We start from the raw sequence: 8,174 nt of genomic DNA, 5'->3' as shown, positions 1-8,174 counted from the left end.
AAGAACTCCCCTCCCATACCACTTGTACAATTGTGAGTTATTGATTTTGATGTTAGATGATATAAATAGTTTTTGCCATCAGATTGATTGATATTAATCAGTTACTATTAGTTCTTGAATGATTTCACCCATCCTTTGAAAAGCTTGTGAGCTAACTTGATTAGCACTAGGGTTATTCTATACCAACTATATTTAGCATTGCTATCCTAGAAGGCCATCCTTGGATTGCAGATTCCTGGAATATTCCAGGATCCGACAGACATAGGCGCGGTCAATTTTTTGACTGTGCCCATGTCCGTCGGATCCCGAAATATTTCGGAAATCTGCATTCGACTTAAGCTCACCGATCCTAAAACACGATCAACTCACACAACATGACGCTCTTCTCTTCAGAGGTTTCGCTGTCAGAAAGTTATGGATTTGGATAGGAAGAGCAGTAATGGTTCCTACAACAACAAGAAATGGTTCCCAACGAGAAATCATTGATTCGAATAACCCACCCATTCTCATCGATTTTAACTTCAGCCTCAGATTTGGATTCCATGTTTCCTAGTCGAATATTACAGAAAATAAAGAAGAAAATATGGGAAATATCAGTAACGGTTTGGGAGTACAGAGGCCGGAGGTAATGGGTACTGCAAAGTTCCCTTCCCTGATAGAAACTGTTAAACATTCAAATTCAATATTGAATAAACCACCCTACACTGTTATTCGACACTATATTTAGTTTCTTGCATGATTGCGGGTGTTATTCACGTGTTCATAGGATTTCAAGTTTTTTACACTCCACTGTTCCACTTGCCCCCTTTTGTTGCACCTAAAATTCAAGATAATACATATTTCATGTTTTAAAGGATATATTTTCTGGAAGTCTAATGTGCTTGCAATGGGAAGACAACATCTCAATCCGTAGGATTGATGTAATTGTTAATCAATGAGACTATTATGTTACCTACAAACTGCACCTTACAGGCAAAGCCAATGTACGTCATTCCACAACCTCCTATGCCCATAACGCTTGCGCCACTTTCCTTACATAACTAAATAATGCCAAAGCATAATTACATATATAAAGAATGAGAATGCTAAAACGTAATTACATATATAAAGAATGAGAATGCTAAAGCATAATTACATATATAAGGAATGACTAAATGATGAATGAGCATGCTCCTTCATAAAGATGCTTATCCACCGGCATAATTATTGTTATAATCAAAGGGCTTCTTGCCCACATATTTACCTCCCTTTGGTCGGATAACATTGAATGCATAATTGCATATATTAAAGAGATGGTCTGGTGCCACTCTGCAACACATAATTGCCATAGCCAGAAAGACAAGACAAGTTTTGTATGCTACGCTAGCGCTTCATTAACAACAAGACTGCCTTAAGAAACACAAATACAAGCAAGAGAACATAAATGGTTTTGTCTCCAAAGGACACCCTTGAAGTTTTCGTGTCTCCCTTCTTGTTTGTGAATGCCCCACAAGGGTTGGATTCACACATCAACAGAAAGTGAAGTTCAATCAAATCAAAATGGTCATTGATGTCACGGTGAACCAATGGTTGGTATGGATAATTTAGAAGGGAAATCACACTGGCTAGGTGAGGTAGTAACTAGTTGCCTTGTCTGGCTTTATGTCTCTTATGGCTTTGTCTGCATTGTTTGGCTTGATTGGCAAAGGTAAAGGCAGCTAAAACTGGTAATTGAGAATTGGTGAACTTAGCATTGTACCTGGTAATGTCAAAGTAGTTAACATGACATTGTGTTTGGTTCTTTTCCCATCATTCCCTTGGGGTTATCCCGGTCAATTTACATTGAATAACCTGGACTTATGTCTGGCTCCCTTTGGGATGTGAGCCATCGCCTAGTGAAGGAGTCACTTTGACTAGAGAAGAAGTCTCTCACCCAAGTTAGTGAAGAAAGAAAGTGATAAATTTGTTAAGGTTTATCCATCTCAAAAATGGGGGAAAATAAGTTCAACTCTCCACTTTTGGAGAAGCACTAGTATAGAGGTGTCTAAGTAGGGGGGCATATAAGTAGTTTTTGAATAGCTCACAAGAAGGAGCGATCAAGGAGTCTTTCAAGTGTGGAATTTTGAGTCATTTTAGACTAATTGGAAGTTGTGTGAAGAATTGTGGTTGTGTATGATTCTTCATTACATAAGTCATGGGAAGGCTCCCCCTTTGAAATGTAAGGTAAAAAATTGATCCTTATCAATATTATTTTGAACTCACGAGGTAAACTTCCTCCCTAGAAAACTGTTAGGTTTAACCCGATAAGTCAACTGGAAAAAGTCCTTACAATGCCTTCCTTCGTGCGCGGAACTTTAATGTGCATGAAATCCACATCAAAGAAGCGGAGATGCATTCAAATGGTCATTAGAAGAGATTCTAATTGATCCTTCTAAGATAGTAAGAAAACTTGTTGTGCATATAGAGAAAGCCTAAGAGGAGAAAAATTAGGTAAATAATTAGTTTTCTAACTTAGTAACCGGAGAACCCACAGTAAAAACCATTTTTCGTCAACGTTTCAAATCCCAACAGGGATCCATCATCAGGACTTCTTGAATGTAGATAGAAGAAGAGCTTGAATTAGGGTTTAAATAGTTTTGAGGAGAGAAGATTTAAGAGAAAGTCGGCTGTTTTAATCTTTTCATTTATTTTAATCATAATAAATAATTTTTAATAACTATTATTTAATACAATTATGAATGTAAAAATGAATAAATACTTTGATTATTTAATCTTTAACATCAATATTTATTATTGAATGTTTAATTTTTTAATTTTTTCTTCTTAAATAATAGTTAATAATAATAACAATTCATAAAATAATAGTAATAGTTATTATCAAAATTATTATATTAAATATTTATTTTCATTTTTAATTATTTGTATTAATATTCAATATATATTAGTATGTGAATATATAAAAATGTATATTTAAATTATTATGACACTAAAAAGTGATATTGATATTAATATTAGATATTAAATATTAAATATTAATAATAATATTATAATTAATAATATAAAATACTAAATATTAAAATATATTAATATTAATAATAATATTATAATTAATAATATTAAATATTAAATACTAAAAAATATTAATATTAATATTAATATTAATATTATAATTAATAATATTATGATTAATAATAATAATATTATTAATATAGTGAGTTAAAGTAAATATTAATCATTAATAACTAATTAATATTTAATGTTGATAGTTCATAATAATACCAAATCCTAATAATTACTACTAAATAATTAAATTTTATTAATAGTTTAATTAATTATTAGAATTATTCAAAGGCCTTAATAAATAATAAATAATAACATTTTATAATAATAATTAATGATAATAGTAATAGCTAATATCATCATTATTATTGTAAATGTTATAATTCATACTTAATAGTATTGAAATTTTATTTTATTTTATTTTTATTGCTGAAAAATAATTATGGAGAGCAATGATGAAAGTAAGACTAATAACTACTAAATGCTAGAAATAGGAGAGGAAGATATCAACTTACTGAGCACTATACCTGAGAAGCACTGGGGATCTTAATTTCTCTGATTAAGGGGAGCCAGCTTCCGCTAATCTCAATACCATTGTCCCTGTTGAGATTATGTGGATGTTTGATAATCTCAAGAGCTTCTCTGATCTTTCGCCTATGATGGATCCCTGTTGGGATTTGAAACGTTGACGAAAAATGGTTTTTATTGTGGGTTCTTCGGTTACTAAGTTAGAAGATATAAACCACAGAAGTCTTAAATCCAGAGTAAATAATCAGTTGTTGTAGAAATTTTCATAAATAAATAAATAATTGAAGGGAAAATAATATATAATGAGAGAATTCATGGATCAAGGAAGTCACCCTCTAATTCTAATTCCTTAAGAGTCATCATAGAGCTATCATAATTTGATAAAAAGGTATAGGAACAGGGACAGGAACAACCTCTTCTTCTCTCAATAATTCAGGATCCCTATTCCGCCCCAAAAATAAATAAGTGCCTATGCACAATCCTCTTGAAAAATACAAAGGCGAAAGAAGAGAAAAGATTCCTGCGCAGAGAGGTGAAGCATGCAACTCCACCCGCGTACTGACCAGGCTTTCTGGTAGTGGAGCAATGTGTGTATCCCTGCATGACTCCACCGGGGCACTGTAAATTCCTACAGGATGATGTTTGATCTAAAGAAAATTTGCAAAAAATATTGCTTAAAGGGGAATGATTCAAGGCCCTAATGACAAACCAATATTGTTCTACCATCCTAAAAACAACCTCTACTTATATTTATCAATGACCACATGATTACACAAAACATAAGGACATCCATAGTGGAAACAATGAGAAATTCCCTTGTGTAGATTATTGTGTAAAATTCATCTAATCAACCTACTAGAAAATCTAAAATCTAATTGAAGCAATACCATTAACAATTTGAGAGAAGAAGAATTGATTCAGGAACATCTCGTCAAATATGTCAGCGATTTCACAGAAGGTCTTAAAATTTACCAAAGGGAGTGAGTTCCTGTAACTAGGATTGTGTTTAATTTGTGAACTTCTAAAAGGATATCAATATTAATTATGAAGAAAGGGATTTGTCTCCCCAATTAATATGTAATTGGTTTATTTGTAAGTATATAGTTAGATAAAATATGGATAGCTTGGATGTTCCCTAATGATTGGAAGCTTCGATCATATCTCTAGGATATCAATTTTCTATTGGGTTGTATAAATAAAACTCTTATTTATGGTTTATGTGTCTAGAAGGACAAGGAGATTTTATATTTGTTGAAAAGGAGTAAATAAAAAGTGTGGAAAAACATTATGTAAAGGAGATTTTAATATTTTAATGATAAATTATGAGTTGTAGACTCCATTTGTTGTTGTTGTTTTTTATTTTGGTAGGTAAGCACCCACGGGGGGTTTGAACCAGTGACCTATCGCAAGGAGTGCCTTAACAATGCACCCATTCACCGTCAATCCAAAGACCCGTGGGCTAACTCCATTTGTTGTTATTCTCATTATGTTTCACAGAATTTCTAGTTGGATTTTTTTCCAAAATTACTCATAAATATATGTATAATTTTATGTTAATGTTTGCATAAAATTGAATACTATATTGAAATCAAGGGTTATGGACTTTCTAGACCAACACCAAATCTCTGAATCTAGGGTTATTGTCGAAGAGATAGACAAAGGGTTTTTCTAGTATTCTATTATTCAAATTGTGATCCATTATTATAGATCGACATGAATGCACGACCTATCGTGTGTCTTAAGATTTCAACCGACACATTTATTTTATAGGTTCATCATTTGCATTGTATTTTCTTTATTTGTGCGTGGTTGTTGACAAGGTCCTTGAACTTCTTAAATAGATGAGGTTGAGTTTAAATAAAGGTATATATGAGTCTTATCTTTGATGGAGCCTAAAAAATAATAGGATTTATCCATATTTGGATACAATGGTGAATGTAGGCTGAGATTGATATATGTAGTTATTGAATTGTTTTTTATATGTGCAAGCCACAAGTAACTTTATAAGATGTTTTGACAACTTGATGTTGTAAATAAACATTGGTAAAAGATAAAATCTTAACTGCTATGTTGCATGTTGTGATTAATATGCTATATCCTAATATTGAGAGGAGAAATGTTAGTATAAATAAATTATAGTTGAACAAGATTAACATTTATTTAAATTTTGAAACCAAAAATATAGTCTTATAAACATTAAAAAAAAGACACTAAAAAAACCTAAATTTAATATATCAATTGTCATTTTCTTGATTATGGAAACTAAAGTAAAACTTCTTCAATTTAAACCTATCGGTGTATCCTTGCACCTTTTGGGGCAGTTTCCCCAAAAGGCGCAAAGAGACGCCGATAGGATAACTAAATTGAAAAAAAAAATTCCTTTTTCATAGCTCTAGCAAAAAATCTCAAAACCTTATCTTAGCAGACAGTTAAATGTTCATGTAGAAATACACAATGGTGAAGTCATCTTTAGACAAATTTATGTGAAATCTACCACAAGAGACAACAACATAATGCTTTATATTCATTGCTAAGAAAATTTAGATATAAAAAATAAGCCTTTTGTTCCTTGCTAGTACTCAATGAATTCTCTTAACCATTGATTGCCATAGAAGAAGTTTATAGCAACAATTCAGATCAAATCCTATGTGTGGAAATCAACAGTGATTTGATGTAAAACAAGTATGATTGAGCCAATCTTTAACCAAACATCCAAGCGTTGTAGTTCTTAACGAAGAGTGATATTTATAAATGCTTTGTCATCTTTTAAGTTTTAAGCCATCAAGTTTGATTGATTTTATTTTTCAATGACTTGTAAGGGGATCGTACAATGGATCTCCTAAGTATCCAAATTCATTTAAAAAAATGTAAAAAATGTTTGTGAATGCTTGTTAGTCTGCTATCAAGAAACTTTAAGTACATTTGATAGTTCTCCAAGATGGTTCTCCAAGGAAACTAGTTACCCAACTCTGTGTCCTAGAAATCTTTCCATGTGTGGGAAAAAATATGGCAGACCTCTTCCTTGAATAAAAGGAAAAAAAATAGACACTATGGTGATGCCTAACCAAAGGGGTGGTCTCAAACTAGAACAATGAAGCCTGAAATCCTCCCTCATAGACAAGGCTAAGCATCACCAGTCAAGTATTGGGAAAAGATAAATAGACAGTTCTGAGACTCAAAGAGGATGTAAAACTTCCCCCATATTTTAGAGTAGATAGGGTGCTCCTCCATCTCAATTTCAACAAAATTACGAATGACATAGCTAGTATATTTTGTCCTCGTGTGGAATTTGATCCCTCTGTCAAGTGAGAGATCAAATAATCCTTCACTACATCAATAATAACCCACTAAGCCCTAACGTCTGTTTCATGAGATGCTAACTACATTGGGTTTGTCGATGAAGGAATTAACTTATCCACAATTTCATAAAGGTCATTTTCTTTCAATGTCAATGTGATCCTTGTCTTCTTGGGCAAGAAGTTTGAAGCCCCATCCAACCTATCTTCAAACCTAAGACTTGCTACTTCCATTTCTACATTTGAACAAAAATTATCATGTGTTTATTCCTTCAAGTACCAGCAAGTATTTTACAGCTAATGTATAACTCTTCTATGATTTCGGTGCAAATTGAATAAATATGTTGTAAAATGTTATAAATCTTGTTTGGTCCTTGTTACACAGTATTTTGTCACGTCTCTTGCACTTCCCTGTGACATACCCTGAAGTGCTAAAAGCATTATCATTATATAGTATACTCATCAATGTGTACAGCTCAAATCCCTCCTTTAACTTTGCTTGGAAAATCCCTGGAGCTTTCCGTGAATAAATGGCTCTTGAAACCCTAAAATGAGAATCATCGCTCTTATGAAACTCAAAACCGCGATGATTGCCTGTTGCACCTTGTTAAGCCAGTGATGGCATCGCTCTGTTCTCTCTCATACTCATGATGGTCTTAAAAAGGAAGTTTTCCCAAAGAGGATGAGAAGCTTTGTGATCTAGAAGCTTCTAGAGCGGCGAGCTAGAGGCGGTTTCACAAAGATGAGGTCGAATCCTCCTAATTTGACCTCTTGGTCTCATCCCTATGAATTACCTCCTTAAGATGTGGGTCTAATCCTATCTTTGGAGGAGGTCTAACTCCCTCTCCCAACCTAAAAATTCCCCCTCTACCATTCCCAAATGGTTGATCTATGTCCATTTGCACCCCTATGTTGAGCTTGTGCTTAGAGGCTATTCATTAGACTTGGAGAAGGAGTGTTTGGAGAGTTTCTTGGCTTGGACTTGGATTACCACTCAAGGAGAGCCTTTCAACATCAAGGCTATGGTTTTAAGCTTCCCTTTTATTCTTTAAATAATTATACAATTGTTGGTTCATCTTCCCAAAATATATATGTTCATGTATGTATTGGTTTGGCATTCCTTGATCAACTAAATAGATAATTATTAGATTTGCTATTGGTTTTGGTATACTTTGTTGTCTCTTGACCGTTTGTGCATGCTTTTTTTAGTATGCATGTTTTGGTATACTTTTTTAGTGATAATATTTATTTTTTTAAAAATAAGAAATTATATTTTAATTTTTTTTTAATGAATAATAACCAATGATGTGG

Source organism: Pinus tabuliformis, chromosome X (genome assembly GCF_031772625.1).
Source record: "Pinus tabuliformis cultivar Carrire ecotype Pingquan chromosome X, CPIR1, whole genome shotgun sequence".
Taxonomy (NCBI): domain Eukaryota; kingdom Viridiplantae; phylum Streptophyta; class Pinopsida; order Pinales; family Pinaceae; genus Pinus; species Pinus tabuliformis.
The sequence above is the reverse complement of the archived record's forward strand: the minus strand, read 5'-3'. Positions refer to the sequence as shown.